Here is a 20112-nt window from a genome sequence, read left to right on the forward strand (position 1 = left end):
TTGGAGGGACGAATGCCCACTAAACTCCCCTCATATAACAGATTCCAATCCCCTTAAGGCGATCTGTCCTGTTGTAGAAAAGGTTTCCACTGGAGGAGATACTGTACCGCCTAATATGAAAAGGATGGTCACTAATGTCTTTAAACTTCAAGTGGGGCAACCCTCAGCCCCGACAGAAAGAGGGACAACTACTCCTGTAGAAGCCTGATGGGTTTCCAGTATCTCAGAAGGCTCCCACCCAAAGTTAACCATTAAAATAGATGATAAGCCATTCAAGTGTCTTATTGATACTGGGGCAGTTCGGACAATCTTAAGGCAGCTAGAAGTCCCAAAAGACTGGCAATTGATCCTTGGGCCCCAGCTCCTAGGCATAGGGGGGTACCTCTCATGCATGTATCACCAAACAGACCTATAGGTGGGAAGACCTGCAAGGGGTTGCAGTCCTCATACACCCCCTGGTGGCTCAAGTGGCCACCAATCTCTTGGGGAGAGATATCTTACAGGCCCTAGATGTGGTTCTTACTACCCAACCAGAAAAAAGACCACATTAAGATAGAAGATACTACTTATGAAAAAAAAAGTACCCAAGGAGACCCAAATAATCCCCCTCCAAATCACCCCCAATTCTAGAGGCCACTGTCAGATTTGATACTCCCTGCCTTGATTGGTTCTCCGACAAAGCTGTTTGGGTCCCACAGTGGCCTCTATCAAGGGAGAAACTTAGAGCCCTCAAAGAACTTGTAGAGGAGCAGCTATCTCTACAACACATCCGCCCCTCCCACAGTCCATGGAACACCCCTGTGTTTGCTTTAAAAAAGAGCTCAGGGGGTGGAGACTATTACAAGATTTGAGGGCAATTAATAAAATCATGTGAATCTGGGGCTCCCAGCAAAGGGGGCTACTCCACATCTCAGCCATCTCTGCCAATGTTCCCCTATTAACAATAGACATAAAAGACTGTTTTTTTCCATCCCTCTCCACCCCTGGGATTGTGAATGCTTTGCATTCTCAGTGCCCCCATTATAATTCTGGCCCAGCCTCACAATATGAATGGACTGTTCTTCCCAGGGAATGACTAACAGTCCTACGATTTGCCAGGAGGCTGTAGCCACTACATTAAAACCCTATTTGGACAAAGGACTCAATGTCTATCATTACATGGATGGCATTCTTTTATGGGGGGATGAGTCTACCTCCCCCTCACAACATAAAGACCAGCTAATACCTTCCTTACCTGCCCTAGGATTCAAAATAGCCCCTCACAAAATCCAACTTATTCTTCCCATTGCATTTTTAGGAACAGAGATTTTCCTTACTTCAATACGCCCCTCAAACCCACCCTTACCTTCCCTCAAAAATTGACTCTTGCCTCCCTCCAGAGCTTTTTGGGAAACCTTAACTGGCTTCGACCCTGGCTCCACCTCCCCACAAGCACCCTTCAACCTCTCTTTAACCTCCTGAAAGGAGATAAAAGTCCCTCCTCCCCAAGGATACTGTCCCCAGAAGCCATCCAAGCCCTAAAATCTGTCAATTCAGCCCTAAAAGATATGGCTCTTGCTATATATGACCCAAGAATACCTGCACATCTCCTTATTTTTAACTCCTCCCCCACCCTTGTGGGAGCCCTTTACCAGTGACAGGGGGTGCTGGAACGGCTCCATTCCCCGATGGGTGGTGCACCCAGAGTTTTTAATCAAGTGGATGCACTCACCAATATGATTAAAAATGGCAGAGATAGAGCCCTACAAACCCTAGGAAAAGAACCTGACATTCTTGTCACCCCCTTCTGCCTCTCCGACGTTCAGTGGCTAATCAAAAATCATTCCCACTTCGCTATCAGCTTAATAGGGTTCCCAGGACAAATTGACAATCATTATCCTGATGAAAAATGGGCCTCTGCCCTCCTGCTTTTATGGTGGCTACCCCCAAACTATTCTCCAGAGAGCCAATAGCAGTAGCCCCCTCAATATTTACTGATGGGGAAGAGAGCCCCTTATCCTCTGATGCAAAGAGCTCCCACACCACTCCCCCCAATATAAAGAACTATATGCCATTTACCTAGCTCTAAAAGAAGGCAAAGGCCCCCTTCACCTCTTTTCAGACAGTGTACATGCTGTCAATTTGCTTCCATGGTTGTCAAGATCATGTGTCAAACTAGATGACAACCCACTCTCCCCTCTACTCATACAGGTCTCTGCCCTCCTACAGAAGAGAGCCTCCCTCATCTATATCCAGGACATCCTGTTGGGAGCTGACTCTTAGCCAAAAGTGGCTATCATCTTTACAGCCATCTCGAGCCATATACCCTGACAAGAGACTTGTTTTCAACAGCCTGCAATAGCTGAGCATACTCTGATGAACATCTTGTTACACTGTTTAGTGCCCCCAGCTGAAAGGTGCTCCTGGTATCCATGGCTACAAGGCACATGACATAGTGCCTTCAGTTGAGCTTGTCCACGAGGGCAAGTCACGTGGTAAAGGGTATAAATACCCAGGATTTCCTTTCTATGTGTAGGAGGTAGGAGGTAGAAGGTGGGAGGTAGAAGGTGGAAAGAGTGAGAAGGTGAAAGGTGGAAGGAGTGAGGAGAATATAGAAGAAGAGAGGAGAATAAAGAAGAGACTTGAAGAGACTCCACCGGACTCTGTCTTGTATCTATCTTTTGCGTCTCTCGCCCCTTTTTCGCCCTTCCTCCGTCCCCACTCTCTCTCTTGCTAGACCCTGACCTGCGGACCGGAGCAGCAGAACCGGCTGGCCTTTACAAAGTAGCAGAACCTGACAGCCGTTACAAAAGAAACGGCCGTTACAACATCCGATCTCATAGTACCCTGTCAGGTCCTATATCTAAGGGAAATGCACTCGCTGACCAAACTGCCTCAACAGGGACATTCATAGCCTCCACTGAGCAAGCAGACCAATTTCATTCACACACACATAAAAATCTAAAGGGGCTTCATGCTCGCTTCCCCCATATCCCCCTTGCTCAGCTCCAAAGAATAATAAAAACATGTGCCTCTTGTGCTTCCCTTGTTACCACCCCAGCTTTACAAATCATGGGCACTAATCCACGAGGCCTCAAATCTAATGCCTTATGGCAAATTGATGTTACCCATGTTCCCCAATTCGGTAGACAAAAATATGTTTTTGTCACCATAGATACTTACTCACATTTTATATGGGCTACAGCCCAGACAGATGAAAACTCAAGAAGGTTAATTTATCATATGCTCTCTACCTTTGCCATCATGGGCATTCCTCAACAGATAAAAATTGACAGTGGCCCCGCCTTCACTAGTGCTCAATTTAAAACCTTCTGCGCACGCTGGGAAATTGCCCATCATACAGGAATTCCCTACAGCCCTCAGGGCCAAGGAATAATAGAAAGAACACACCAGACCCTGAAGGCCCAACTCCTGAAACAACAAAACACCACTTATCCCCCTAATGTACATGAATGATGGCCCTGGTTAACCTAAACATATTTTAACACCTACAGAACCTCCAGATACTCTCCTATTTCTATCCATTGGCACACACCAAAGCTAGCTCCCCCTATCCTGGTACGATGGCGAGATCCTTTAGATGGAATTTGGAAGGGACCAGACCCCCTCCTTACAACCAGGAGGGGTTTTGCTTGTGTCTTTCCACAGGACCAACCCAAGTCTATCTGGGTCCCTGCCAGAAATGTCCGACACCACCCCACCAACCAAGAAGATGGCCCACCTCTCACTGACAGATCAAGAACCAAGGAAGAGGAGGAGAAGGCAGAGGAGACACCATGCCCAGAGGAGCAACAGGAAGGATATCCATGATCTAATGACAGCTGCCCAGGCCATGTGCCCTCCACAAGCCCCCCTCTCCTCCATTCTTTTGGCAGTTTTTGTCATTCTTCACACTAACTCTGCTACCACCCAGCCTCTCCCTAGCCTTCCCAACACCTACCACTGGAGATTCTATGCTTAGGAAACGTACAACAGACACAAAAAGGTTATAGGAACCCAGGACAGCCCACTTGAAGGATGTCGAACCAAAATTGAGATCCCCCTACACCCTGAATCCATCTCCACTACCCCCAGCCCTTTTCTCTGCTTCCCTTACCAAAGCACAAGTGAATATCTCCAGGAGGTCTCCAAATATGGAGGTTGCAGATATTGGAGCTGCAGGATGAAATCCACCAGCCATGCTGGCACCATGCTCACCAACCTTAAAACTCACTTTCAGCTTTCCATCAGTGATCCCTGGAGCGAATATTGGTGAACCGGAGTCATGGGTAAACTTCACCCCAATGGCTATGCTAGATGCCCAGTAGCTGACCTACACATCTCCCATGAACTTGTCCCTGCCCCCACATCTGCCTTTACCCATGCTAATATTATCCAAGAGGAAAACCAGTCTCCGGGTGAACTACAAGCTACCCTCTCCTGGCCGCAGTACATTCAATATACAGCGGACCTCCTTCCCTTAACAACCCACCCCAATTCTTCCCAATGCTTTTTTTGTGCCTCTCTCTCCCAGCCATTATTAATGGAAGTTCCCATTAACTTTTCCCTTTACGACTTCCATGGACCCCTGCCCATGAGGAAAACGCAGGATATTCCTCTCTTTGACCTACCCCCACCTCTTTGCCTTGTAGGACCCTCCTCAAAAGCCCATCTCACATGTGCCCATGACATCACCATCACCAAATCAGTATGTGTTAGCCCTCCTGCCCTCCTCTGGTGCAAAGGCACTACAGGTGCCTGTATGAACCCTCATTTTCAGGGCTCCTGCACCCCCGTGATTGTTGTTCCCCAGGTTTATCTCTATGAACCCAAAGAACTTGCCTTGCAGATGGGAGGAAGCCGACAGAAGAGGAAAATCTTCATCCCTCTGCTCATTGGACTAGGCCTTGCTGCTTCGATTGGTGCTACTGGAACTGCTGTAGCAGCCCTTGTCCAAACATAGCATCTGACTGGCGACTTCCAGGACAAGCTTGACCAGGCAATGGCCTCTACTACAGACAGCCTTGAATCCCTAACCTCTTTAGCAGGAGTGGCTCTCCAAAACCGGAGGGCCCTGGACTGGTGAACATGGGGGGACTTGTGTTTTGTTGAGGGAAGAATGTGGCTTCCATGTCAATGAATCTGGGCTGGTAGAACTAGATGTACAAATGCTCAAGGAGCTCCAGAGGAACCTCCAGTAATGCTATGCTCCCAACACTCCTACCCCTTGGTACTCTAACCCCTTGATGGCTTGGATTCTTCCCCTCCTTGGCCCCATACTAGCCATTGGAGCTTTATTTCTCCTGGCACCTTGCCTCATTCAATTTTTAAAGCAACAAATGAGTAACATTGCAAAAGTGACTACCAATCAAGTCTTGGTTTAGTATCTAACTCTTCCCAACATAGGAGACACTTATTCTGATGACACCTCTCCTTTATAAAAGAAAAAGGAAGAGTTGTGGTGCAGTGGGCTATGAGAAAAGGCCAGAAACCTTTGTAGAAAGCCCTGGAAGCCCCGGCACATTGGTCTGAAGAAGGCCATTAGGGCGGGAGGTGCTTTAAGCTCCCCAAAGTCATCTGGCTATCTTAGCTTCAGCTCCCCACAGCCCCTCCCACAGAGAGTTCCATGGCCAGTGATCATGTAGGAGTAGCACCTTCATGCAAATGAGGCTTTCCCAAGCTCTCAGACCAAGCCAATAGGGGTTACCTGTTGCCACCCCAAAAACTGTATATATTGGCCAAGCTCAAAAGTAAATGTGTGTGAGATCCTTCCCTCTGTTGGAGAGCTTTTGTCATGATTCCTCCCCCGTTGAGGGCCAGCCTGCACACTTCAAAGATCTGTAACACTTTTCCCCTCTCTGTGCGGGGCCTCGGAGGCGCTGAGATGCGGTTTTGGGGGCAGGGCAGGAGCGAACTCTCCCTGCCTGCTCACCACCCATCTTGGGCTGCCCGCAGACAGCCTCTGATCGCACCCTGTCCTCAGCCTGGCCAGAGATCCTCGTGGGGCCCATCTGGAAATGGTCCCACACTAAATAACCAAAGGTAGAGTAGAAATCTAATGTGAGATTAAATACAATTTACTACATACTACTATTGGGCATATTCTCAGATTACTCTTAATCCTACTGTAAGAATACTTGCTTATATCTATACTCAACTATGTTCTAGTTCCAAAAGCAGATAGATATCCATCAATTGATTAAAATAACATAAAGTACTACAATAGTCCAATATAATATCTGTCTTATGAAAACTGAGATTGTAAACTTCACAGAGATATGGATGAAGCTGGAAATACTTATTCTGCCCATGATAACATAAACCCAGAAAGGCATATTATATATGATGTCCTTTCTCATATATGGATGCTAGTTTTGCCTTTTATTATGTGTCTGTAAATAGCCCTATAAGCCATAAATCTCATAACTGATAATCTCATTAGGTTGTTTATAGGAAAGAGGACAAGTGCATAGAGGGTACAATGGAGGAAACTAAAGTAATGATACAGGAAAGTTTAGGAGCATGGTAGAGCAGTGATAACTAAGACCAAAATCCTAGAAAATATCACATGGAAACCTGCTACTATGAGTTATTTATATACATCAATGAAAGCGGTTTAAACTGACTTACCTTTTTACACACAGACAAAGGTTCTCCTGGACATTTGTTCACAAAGAAAGATTGTGTCCAATAAACAGGTTATCTTTTTTTTTTCTTAGTTTCTGGTTTTCAGGCATAAAACATTACTGTCTATGACGATCGTCTTGATTATTCTCCAAAATTTATAGTAATACTATTGCTGAAAGCACTAAATAATAATATCATGAACATAAAGAAATCAAGATTTTCTGCAATATGGAAAGCTTCCAGATGTGAACTTTCAGAGTAAAGAATGGTTCTGTGCATCCATCTATGATCACATGGTGATCAATAGTGTTACCTAGCTGTAAACCCTGTAAGGCAAAATAGTAACTTGTATTCTTCCATGATATGTCTATTGGTGGAATTGTGACATAATGTTAGGAAAGAACTCAATCTTGGTCTTTGCAGCTGGGCCAAGGGTTCATTTCTGAATGTGTCATAGACCCTGTGAGAGAACCTAATACTTTTATAGACACAGTAATAGATAGTTCTCAAAGTTTTTATATTTTTCCTTCAATGTTAATACATCTAGTATCCTTAATGAGAGAAGCTTCCTTTTTTAACAGATGACAATAACAGAGACCTGAACTGATGAGCATGCTTAGAATTGGAGGTTTCATGATGCTTAGAGATCTCAATTAGACATTTTCATCACACCCATTCCAGTACAAGTTCAATGGCCCAGAGCTTATCCAGGAATAAAGAGAAAGACGGTAAAAGTCAGAGGTGGTGGATGTCTGCAGCACTTTCTTGAGATGACAGGGTCCTAGCAAACAGGAACTCAGGAAATGGGATGGATCTAGGAGACTTATGTAAGATCAAGCCAGACAAAATTCCAGCATGGGTAGGGGAGAGCTTTTGGTGTGCCACACATAAATGAAGAGCTGATGGAAATAGGTAGATATTAAGAAGTGAAGAGCCAATTTTCTTTAGGAAATACATTCAGAGATTTTACTTAGGGCTGCATTTACACAACTGTAAATGTATCTATATTCATTACATACAAGCAGCTCTAATAGGACTCAGTAGGCTTTGGTAAAAAGACAGGATATAAACTTAGAAAAAAAGTTATGGGAAGATTCAGGAGGAAATTTGTGAGAAACTGAATCAATTTTTTCCATGCTTGTATGAAACTCTCAAAGTTATGGTAAATGACATAGATTTTGAAAAGACAAATTTCTGTATGTAATAATAATTGAATTGTATGTTCACATCACATATTTATCAAAATATCAAAGATTTTAGGCTATGAATTAAAACTTATGTAAAATAGAAAGTTATGTAGTAAGTGTATGTTAATGTATACTCATCAGTTATGATAAATCTACTACTTCAATGGGGATGTTAATTATGTGGTATGTATTTGTTTATAGGATCAAGAATATCAAGTATATCTCCTACTTTCTCCTCTGTGGCGCTATGAAATGAAAATTTTCCAAGAATTTTTAACTTCTGCATCTAATATTTTATAGAGAACATTCTAGAAGTCCATGAAAAGGGCAAATTCACCAAACTTAGAGAACACACACAATATAAATAATGTTTAAAAAGATGAATTTCCAAATATGTAAAATCTGTTAGGAAAACACTATATTTGACAGAAGCAAACAAATCAGATAGAAATACTATTTGTTAACTAGATAGTGACATCAAATATAGAATAAGTGATAAATTATGACAATTATAGTTTTACAGTTATTAAAGTAGTAAGGTATAAAAAAAAAGTAAATCCAAATCCAAACAACTGACAGCATTAAAATATTAAAGCCAATGACAATGGGTAAAAGAATGAACAGGAAATTGTACACTCACAGTGTTTTCTTTCATTCTTAGTATACTAGAAAAAAATGAAAGAAAAATAAGATTTCTAAGACTCTTAAATTGACAAACATTTATGCCATGAACACCACAGTGAATGTTGTTATTTAGACAGTCTATCTCCTGACTGATGCCATGGAATCAGAGAAGTTTCTAATTCAATGGCTCTGCATGAGGCTGAGAAACAGCATTTCGCTGTTGTAGGAAATGCATATATCATAGAAGAGTTTTGGGCTAAAAAGTCATGGCTTTAAAATTACTATAAATTAGATACTGTTTATGTATATCTTTTCTTCATCCCCAAACTTCCCTCTAACTCTTCCCATGTCACATCCCCACTTACTTCCAAATCCATGGCCTCCACTTCCTTGAGCATCATTGTAACATACACACAAATGAATAATCATAAACATATTATCCAATGAATTTACTCAGTGACATTTGCATATATTTGTTTCTAGGATTGATATCATGATGTTTAATATCCATTCAGGGATTTCATTCTTGGGGAAGATTCATTATCACTGTAGCTTGTTATCTATGGATAAGTCCTCATGATATTTTCCCCTGTATGAGGGACATCAACTGGTTTTGTAACTAATCAGATCTTTGTTAGTTAGCTAGACTTTTGAAATTTCATGCACATAGATTCTTTGTTATAGATAGATGGCACAGTAATCTTAAGTATATGAGCATTCTCATACTATGTCTTTTTAGAAATTTCCTTAGGCTGCTGTACATATTACAACATGTCTGTGTTTTTCTGAAATTTAACAGTCTGATTTCTCTACTTGAATACCCCTTTATATGTTAAGAACCAGCCCCTTCTTCTGTGCATATCCTTTAGATCTTAATGTATCCTTAGTTACCTTTATGGGAATCCTCAACAGTTTTTGAATTCTGTGAGTTTATCATTACCTGAAGAAAATCTACTGGTTTCTGAAAGCAAACAGAAATATCAAAGTCATATATATGTTTTGGGAGCTTGAAAATGGAAATTTTATGAACTTAAATGCACATATGAGGCTATAACTTATTTAAGGCTAGAATATAGCTACTGTTGCCTGAATCACTAGTAAAACAAAACTCATCATTAGATTTTGGAGAACAAGAAGTGTACTATGGTCTAGTATCATGCTGCCATGCCCATCTTTAGTTTTCATTGCTTTCTCTGATTCTGAGCATCTCTAGTTGATGAGCACAAGCCTCTGGATGAACTATTATAGCTCTATCTCCTGTCATAGGCACTTGTCTAGATAGAAATTCTGCACACAGAATATGTCAATCTATCATTTCCTTGACATATTCTTAACCCACATCCCATAATGATTGACTGCTGTTTTTAGCTCTAATTGCTGGATTTTATATGAGTACCTACAAGTGCTCCAATACCCATATTACTAGAAAATAACTGGTGACATTTCAGGCACAATCCTGACTCCTTCACAAACTTCTGCTAGAAGTTTTTTCTCTCAACATCTCTTGTCCAGTATGTGAGCTGGATTAGGCAAAACTTGGTTATACAACCGGCATTCTCTATGGTCAAATATAACTGCCCAAGTTCTAAGCAAGCTACAACTCAAACTAAACAGACTAAATTAATCATATATCTCAATAGGGTTTTCTTTCAGGAATGTGTGACTTTTGACATCATTGCCTTTGAACTGAAATAAATTTTGTCATTTGTTGTCTCTTGGCTGTTTTCAAGCTGACTTTTTTTGTCTTCTCTACAATTTTTTTAAAAAATGTTATAGCATCACTTGAAAATATGGAGATGTTTAGTTTGTTATATATTCGCTTAAGAAATGGAAAGAGTGCTACAAGGAAAAGAAACAAATATGATGAAAATACAAATTTAAATTTTGACAGTTATTTAATAATGGCAAATTTCAACAATTTAGGTGAAATAAAACAACAGAAAACATTGTGTTAGAAATGAATATAATTATAACATATAGTCTATCATAACAAAAAGTAATTGACTTTTAAATAAAAACACATATTCACTAAAAAGAATTCAGCTACAGAAAGACTCATGGTGGAGATTTCTGAAGTATTTAACAGATAATACCGATATTTCACATATGTTTCCAAAACTTAGAAAATTAATGAAAAAATTAATGAAAAAAATTTGCCCAGAAAAGAAAACTCTTCATGCTACATAATAATGAAAACACTAAATAGACAGAGCAAAGAAAGAATATTCAAAGGTGCAAGGAATAAATGACAACAAATATATGAAGGCAGACCTACCAGAATAACACCTGGCTTCTCAACAATGATTCTAAAAGCCTTATGTCCTGGACAGATGAGAAGCAGACACCAAGTGTAGACAGATGCTAGCCCAGATTACTATACTCAGCAAAAGGTTCAAACATCATAGATAAACCAATATATTACATAACAAATGCAAATTTAAACAATATCTTTCCAATAATCAAGCCCTACAGTAGATACTAAAAACAAAATTCAAACTGAATGAGGATAACTACACCCAAGTAAAAATAAAAATTAATTTCTCACCAGCAAAACTGAAAGGATAGATTCATTTTTCTACATACAAACACACACACACACACACATACACACACACACACACACACACACACACTCAACATAAAATTAACAGGAACTAACAGTCATTGGTTATTAATATATTTAAACATTAGTGGACTCAATTTGCCAATAAAAAGACATGGGCTAACAGAGCAGTTGTGAAAATAGGATCAACCATTCCGCTGCATACAAGAAACATACCTAGGCAAAAATGATAGACAGTAACTCTGAATAAATGGCAGGAAAATTATTTTCAAGCAAACAAACCCATGTTCATAAAAGAAGCATTGCTAAAGCCTAAATCACACATTGAGCCCGACACATTAATAGTAGGAGATTTCAACATCCCATTCTCACCAATGGAAGGTCATCAAAATAAAAGCTAAAGTGATACAGTAACAGAGATACAATGAAAGTAATAGATGAAATGAATCAAAGAGAGCTAACAGATATCTACATAACATGTCACACAAACACAAAAGAATAGCATTTCTTCACAGCACCTTAAAAAAATCTTCAAAACTGACCATACACTCAGTAAAAAAGATGCCTAGACACATACTCAATGAACACTGGGTCAAAGAAGAAATAAATCAGAGCATTTCTAGAATTCAATGAAAATGAAGGCACAACATACCCAAATAATGAAAGCAGTGCTAAGAGGAAATGTTATAGCACTACATTTCTTCATAAATAAATATGTGAGATCTCATACTAGCAACTTAACAGCACACATGAAAGTCCTAAAACATAAAGAAACAAATGGCAGGAAGTAGTCAAACTTGGGACTTACATCAATCAATTAGAAACAAACAGAACAGTACAAAGAATCAACGAAATCAAGATCTGGTCTTCTACGAAAATCAACAAGACAGAGAAGCCATTAGCAAAACTTACCAAAAGGCAAATAAACAGTGTCCAAATTAACAAAATCAGAAGTGAAAAGGAAGACATAACAGCAGTCACTGAGGAAATTGAAAAAAATCATTAGGTATTACTTAAAAACCTGTATTCCACAAAATTGGAATCAAAATGGATGATTTACTAAAAAGATACCACTTACCAAAGTTAAATCAAAATCAGGTAAACTAAATAGATTATAATCCTTATGGAAAAGAAGCTGTCATTAATAGTTTCTCAATTGAAAAAGCCCAGAAAAGGATGATTTTATTGCAGAGTTAAACCAGACTATCAAAGAACAGCTAACACCAAAACTCCTCAAATTATTCCAAAAACTCATCAAAATGAATATTACCAAACTCATTCTTTGTGGCCACAGTAATCCTAATACCTATACCACACCAAGAGTAAACAAATAAAGAGAATATCTGATTAAATTTTCCTATGAATGTTGATGCAAATATACTCAATGAAGTACTCACAAAGCAAATTCAAGAATATATCACCTACCATGAAAAAGTGTACTTCATCTCAGGGATTCAGAGGTAGTTCAGTACACAAAACCTGTCAATGTAATCTATCATATAAACAAATGGACAGAAACTACTACACAACTATGATCATCTCACTAGACAGTGAAAAAGCCTGTGACAAAATCTAATACCCTTTTATGTTAAAAGTCTTGGAGTGATCAGGGATTCAAAGCATGTACCTAACACAATAAAGAGTTAAGGCAAAAAGCTAACATCAAATTAAATGGAGAAAAATTTAAAACAATTTTACTAAATCAGGGAAAAGGCAAGTCTGTACACTCTCTGAATATCTCTTCAATATAGTACCTGAAGTTCTAGTTAGAGCAATAAGATATTTAATAATGTAAGAGCTCCACTGCATTGTCATTTACCTCTACAGCTATTTCTCATTATATCATATCCAAGATCAATGTAGAAAATCAACCTAATTTCTCAATTTTCATATTTTATGTAATTTGTATTTTTGAAATTTTTAAAATTGAAAATTTTTGTATATCCTTTCTTATTTCTTAGTAACATAGACTGTCCTGGTGTATAGGATCTCTGAGACTAATTTTTTTAAGAGATGGAACTGTTTTGAATGGTGTAAGTGTACAAAGTATTCCCATTTTCTCAGTTTATCTTAAACCAAAATGCCCAAATCTTCCCCACAGTTTTTCACTGGATCATATGTTTCTTAAATGTTTTTTTTTTTTTTGCTTCTCCATGCTTAGAAACAATCTCTTAATCACTAAAATCATCATGGCATATTTCTTTTTTCTTTTCAATCTATTTCCTTTTCTACCTACAGTAGCTAACACATCATTATAAAAAGAACTTAGTCTTTTTTCCCTAACATGATTGGAATTTAAAGAATGACTAATGACCTTTTTAAAATCAATCACTACTTTATTGACAGAATATTTATTGATTGATAGAAAATTTATTTTACAAAGACTGATCAACTCTCAGAGAATCACTGGGATGAGAGCCTGGAGCACTGAACTCAGGCCTAGCAGAAGAAAACATCACCACAATTGTACTACAACCTAGACTTTCCTGAACTGTGAGAAAAACTCCAAATGAAGGCAGAAAAATGACATGAATTAACAAAAAAAATTAACAAAATGTAACCATTGATATAACCACAGATGGGCATTGCTCAGTTCTAAAGCATACTTTATCCATATCCTTCAATGTTACATTAACCACAAATATACAAAATGTAATAAAATACAAAATAAGTAATTGAAGTAATTATAAATATGTTTAAAGAATTCAAAGAACACAAGCCTATCTTTTAAATTAATACTAAACCTGAAAGAAATAAAGATATTGAATTAGAATATTAAAGTGGAATTTGATAAAGAGATCTCGAGAAGAAAATCAAAGTGAAATGATGAACAACAACAAAAAAATCATCAATCAGTTCTGCAGAGTCTCAGAAATAAAGTGCTCATGAAGACAAATTTTGAAACCATGAAGGCAAATCAGATTTGGAGAACCATTCAGTCATGATTATTAATGAATCTGTTAATCAGTTTAATGGAACATGTAAGTTTTGGAGAGATAAATAATTCCATGACTTCCAGCATAAAACAATGACACAAATTCTATGTCAAATGGAGAGAAAACTCTCTCATATTTTCAATAAAATTACAAAACAGAAGTTCTAAAACTGTAGAAAATAAAAGTTCATTCAAATTTTAAAAATGGATAAAGAATACCACACAGGTAAGACCAGAGAAGAAATTTCCCATTTCCCATTAAAGATAAAGTGGTGAATACACAAAATTACGAAGTGAACTGGAAGGTACAACAGGACAGACTAACACATATATAAACAGAAGTCTATCACCATGACTCCTGTGTTTTCCATTGAAAAGAATAAAGCTAGGGAATCTTTGAAAGTTATAATACATTTTTAAAATATAAGAGCTATTGATAACATTAATATATCAAAATCCCATTGATTACAATCAAAAGATTTTATATATATATATATATATATATATATATATATATATATATATATATATCAGCCTAATCAATTGCCTAAAGAATTACTCACAATGAAGCCTGCTTGTATTACATAATGGAAAGAAAATTTGGACTGAAGGAAAAGGTAAATGCAGCCAAGAGTGAGAGAGGAAAAAAGTTTTAAAACTGCTAAGACAGTTGTTAAAAAAGAGGAATGAAACAAGACTAGAAAGTGCCATTCAGTAAAACAAGCATGTCTAGTGCATGCCTTTCAGTAAGAAATCTGAACATAACTGGTTTTGATTCCTTTAGCAAATGACACAGATTAAGGATGAAAGTAGTGATGCATCCTTTAACCTCAGCAGTCCGGATAGACAGGCAGGCAGATCACTATGAGTTTCTTCCAATCTGGCCTACATACCACCCAAGATAATGAGCTAGTCTACAAATAAACAAACAGACAAACAAATAATACACAGAATAGCAGAATGAATTAGCAATCATAATATGTTTTGCTGTATCCAAGAAATATACCTAATCATCAAATATCAACATAGGAAATGAACATGCATTACTATTCTGTTATCAAACCAAAACTAATTACAAGTGTATAGACTACTTTATTCACTTTAAGGGAACTATTATCCATATGACATTACAACTCTAAATGTATATGTATCAATATACATGTGAACTTAATTTCATAAAACAAAAACTAGATATAGTATTACAGAATAAACTCTGCAACAAAATAGTGACTTCTACACTTACTCTTAAAATACATTATCCAGGACAAAATTAACAGACAAATATTAAAAGTAAATGATATTAATTTAAATTTCATTCAAGAGATAGAAAAATGATTCAATATGTAAATGTATAATTATAAATCATGATATTGAGGGTTCAAAGACAGAAATTACATGGTCATCTAACAAAATTATCCAAATAACAAAGTATGTAGAAATAATGAATAACCACATGTGATATGAAACTACAAAGGGGGATAATAGAACCAGATCATACAGTGGTGAAACCAATAAGGGGGAGAATTAATTATGTATGGATATGTTATAAAGTGTGTTGTACTGTGTATGCTAGTTACAAAACTTACTATAGTTGAAAAAAAACTACATACCCACAGAGAAAATTAATGGATGGAAAAAGCTAAGTTTAAAATGTTTCCTGATTTTTTTCATAAAAGGATCTTGAGGATTGTTGAGGGAATCCACCTTCACTCCAAATGAGGCGCTAATGATCACAACCAAGCTATAGGCACCAAAAAATGCTGAGTAGAAAGACAGGGGCTTTAATATGTGACCAACACAGCTCCTGAGCTATAGGACAATTTGTCTGCAGTATGATTAGTGCAGCCTGATTTTACTACTGTGGTATCTTCAAATTTTAACATGATTTTACTACCCACAACATTTCCAGAAAGTTATTCCTCTTTAGTTCGATTAAATAAAGGTAGAAGAAATTTGTTTTTGTTGGTATTTTCCTAAAATCCCCTGAAAACCTTAAAGTTTTAATTGTTCAAAGTTATAGACAATAAAACTCATGGCAAACTAACAACCTCTGATGAATCTCCTGTACTCACCTCTCGCATTTCTTAATCTTGACAGCTGTAGCTCACCTAAATTTTTGTCTTTCTAAACTATATAATTTAACTTCTAAAATAAGAGACAGAAACAGCTAATTTAATTTTGTTTCATGGATATAAAAGGGAGACTCTCTGAAGTTAATCTGGAAGGTGTTTCTTAAAACATGGCTCGCAGCAGGTTAACATCATACTTCTTCCTTATTCTGTGTCTGGAATAATTTTAGGTACTTGAAATGTAGGGGAAGTCTCCAGAAGGGACAGAGCTGCCAACCAATACATGTATCAATACTCACTCTCTCATGGTAACGGGCTTGCCTTTCTCTAGTTGAAGATTCATATTTTTCACCAGCACATCTCCATAGTGTTGGATGATGGGAAACATCTAGGTACAAAATATAATACACTTTGATGGTAAATGTCAACATCTATGTTTCTCAAATAACAAGATTTTTGAAATTAAGAAATATAGTCACATTGCTACAGGAGGAATAAGACCAAAGTTCTCTGAAAGAAACATCAAAAAAGGGGACACAATAACAATAAGAAGATCCATAACAAACCAGTGCATGACCCTTCTTAGCAATGTAATGCACAAAGGAACATCTCTTTGAAGAGTAAGGCATTACTTCTCCCTGTCCTCAGATAGAATTGATTACATCTATGACAAAACATACTTTATTTTCTCACCTCCTTTAGTTTCCACTGGTGACGGTTGGAGAAATCAATGATTGACTTCTCTTCCATTCTTCATTCTAATTTATTGAGACACTCTTTTTCATAATTCCAGTTGGACCATGAACCTACAATACCAAGAAAAGTAGATTTTTGCCTTTCATTATTTTGGTTAACTTAACAGTTGTAAAATATATATAAAATAGACAATATTCCTTAACATTGTTAGTAGCCCTCTTCTAAATGGCATAGTTCATGCAAGCCTCTCAACAAAAGTGCCTCAAACTGGGGCCGGACCAGTGACTAAGTGGTTAAGAAACTTACTCTTCTTACAGAGGATCCTTTTAAAATTCTTAGCACAGCCATTTGGTGCTTCACAACTACCAGATCTTGGTATCTGGTGTTCACTTTTGGTCTCTCTGACCATCAGCACACATGCAATGCACATACTTACACTCAAGCACACACATGTGTTGAATAAATTAAAATATGTAAAATACCTCAAAATACAATAAGGATAGATCAAGAAATCTGATACTCTCTAAACCTGTTCTATTACAATCTTCACTTCAATATGATTTCCTCTTGAGGAAAACAGTCTTTTAAAGTGAACAGTCAGGGAGGAGATAGAAATATACTCTCCTAGTCAGTACAGAAAAAAGAGTGGTTTCGTAGTTAGGGTTCTATTGTGATTTCTGCGATAAAGACCATGGACAAAAGCAACTTGGGTTGGAAAGGGTTTATTTATGCTTACAGCTTTCAAGTCAAATCCCATAATTGAGAGAAGTCAAGGCAGGGAATCAAGGTAGGAGTGGAGTGCAGGAATTGAAGCAGAAACTATGCAGAAATGTCACTTACTAGACTATTCAACCCACTTTCATATTCTACCCAGGACTAACTACCCAAGAGTGACACCAACCAGAGTAATTTTGGCTATCAGTCGCTAATTAAGAAAATGCCTCAAACTTTTCTAGAAGTGAGCTGATGGAGGCATTTTCTAAACTGAGGACACTTCCTAAGTATGTCTAAGTTTATGTCATGTTGCCAAAATACAACAAGTACTGTAAAAGCAACCAGCCAGGTATAAAAATAACTTTTACTCACCAAATGTAATTTTTATATCAAAGGCTTACTGCTGAATGATCTTACCCTTTCAAGTTCTATCTGAACTCAGGCCTGGCTGTTTCCACTCATATGTTTTGACTCAAGCTCCTATCCAAGCTTACTGATTCAAATGGGCTTTTCTCAACTTCCCACTGATTTGCTCTGGTTAGCTTGAAACTAACTTTGAATATTTGTTCTAATTTTCTGTCTACTTTTAATTCTCTGGCTTCAATTGCCTTTGCTGAACTTTGCTGCACAAACTGCACAAATTGAATGGAACTTGTGAACAAACTCAACTCAAGAGAACTTCACTCACTAAACTGTCCCCTGTAATGAGAAATATTTTTAAAAATGTAAGTCCCACACTACTGCCTGCAAGGCACTGGCAGACAGGCCAGCTTGGCCTGTTCTCATCTCAGCACTCTCTGCTCATATTCCCAGCCATTGTCCACAGTGGTTAGCTGTCACAAATCCATGTACTGTGGCAAAATCAAGTCTCTAGATGCTTGTAGTTTATCGGTCAGATATATAGTAGTAAATTCTCAACCCACAAAACGCCTATACAATGAACTCAAAACACAACTATATAAACACAAGCTATATACCTAGATTGGTCAAATGCACCCTACATATTATTTAATTATCTGTCTAAGAAATCCCCCATATGTATGGCTCCTAGAATTGTGTGGTTCTGATTCCACTTCCTCTCCAATAGATTTTACCTTGTCTCCTCCTCTCCATCTCCTTTTCTGTTTCGCTGTCTTTCTGTACCTGTATCTAAAATATTTAGCCTCCTTCCTTTTCCACTGCCCAAGCATAGGATCTTGCCTTATCTTGTGCCTGCCTTCACCTCACAAAGACAGCAATCTACATTTCTCCCTTTTTGTCCAATTAAAATGCTCTTTTCTCTCAGATATAGATTGAGCACAACTATTTTCATTTTGTAATTCATAAAGTATAAGATACACCTAACACCCAGTCTATCAAATTATCAATTAAATAAAGCACTCTGTCACCCATGTTAACTTAAAAAAGGCTTATAGCTTTATATCTGTTATGTCTTGGTTTAACTTGTATGCTGTCTGAAAACTAACCTTTCAAATATATTTACTCAATGTTAAATACTCTGAGTTGGCTATGAGACTAAAAGTAGTCTTTAATCCTGTCAGAAATCTAAGAATGACCAATATTATCTTAAAATATAGGAAATCTAACATACCTGCTAAAACTGAGACAAGTTGTAGAGACAGCTGTATACATAAACAGCCCCAGTGTGTCAGGAAGTGGAATATCAGTCTTTAGCACTCTGTCCTAGGATCATCTGACAGACTGTTTGGCCCCATTCCAGCCCTGATTTGGACCTGTGGACAAACCTGATCCTGGCTTGAGTTTCTGTGGCCTTGTGGGACAGTCAAAGCCTGGCTCCAGTTTGAGACCTGTTTTAGTCACTTCCGAACAGGAATGACTCAACAGAACCTGTTTGGCCCTGACTCTGCTCAGCTGTTGCTGATGTAAAGCTTTGCTGTTGGCCCTGTGAGTCACCACATATCCTCAATCTGTCACCCTTCCCTACTCCCTAAGTCATTTCACCTCACCAAAACTCCTCCTTTCTATGTTCCAAGTTTATATAAACAAGAGATTGTTACATTAAAGTTGAGTTCCTGCTTTGACAAGACTCTCAGCTGGGTGTGTTTCTTTGGGCCACTGACACTAACCATCTTGTTCAGCTCTTAAGAGACCTGGTGGGACCAGGACCTCTCTCTCCTCTTGCCTGGACCTGCTGCTTGAAGAAGCAAAAAACAGACCTTTGTAACATAGAATTTTGAAGGACTGATTGTCCTCTCTTGGTAGAGATTATCGGTAGATTATTCTGCATAGTAGGTCCTTTTACTGGTCAGTATTTTGTTTGTAGATGAAATAAGCAATTTCTGTCCAGTGGCCACCAAGCCGCAATGTACAACCTCACCTGGAGGTAGAAATGTTCAGCTGTTTCTTTGAATTCACAAGTGGGGAGCTGTTAAGACCAGCTATGTGTCAACATCAAGTGAATACATAATATTAAATGTTACATTCTGTGGATTTCTGATGTTTTTGAAAACCATCTATCTGTGTAAAGTAATCTGGACTGTTGTCTGTTGACTACTCTCAGCTATTTCCAAATAAAATATCTTACAAACAACATAGCAATGAATAAAGAACCAAGACTTTGCTATCTGGCCATTAACTCGTAGGCTTAATAATCTCAGATCATTTTGTAATTGCATTTATAGAATGACTAGGTCCAAGCCTCATACTTTTAAATTTTCTTAAGAATAGAGAAAATTTATACCAATGAAATCCCTGTTC

At 37.9% G+C, this 20112-nt stretch overlaps 1 long non-coding RNA gene and 1 pseudogene across 1 annotated transcript; both read right to left on the reverse strand.

Moving 5' to 3' along the window:
• The window catches only part of LOC114629894, a 41391-nt pseudogene extending 25395 nt beyond the window's left edge, over positions 1-15996 (reverse strand).
• A 289-nt stretch (positions 15997-16285) lies between these two features.
• On the reverse strand, positions 16286-19043 carry LOC114629901. Its single transcript, XR_003712739.1, has 3 exons — positions 18986-19043; positions 16678-16790; positions 16286-16372 (listed from the first exon to the last, which is right to left on the reverse strand). It is a non-coding gene; the product is annotated as an uncharacterized LOC114629901 (long non-coding RNA).
• Positions 19044-20112: the final 1069 nt, after the last annotated feature.

This window comes from Grammomys surdaster, unplaced genomic scaffold (genome assembly GCF_004785775.1).
Source record: "Grammomys surdaster isolate TR1022 unplaced genomic scaffold, NIH_TR_1.0 320, whole genome shotgun sequence".
Taxonomy (NCBI): Eukaryota; Metazoa; Chordata; class Mammalia; order Rodentia; family Muridae; genus Grammomys; species Grammomys surdaster.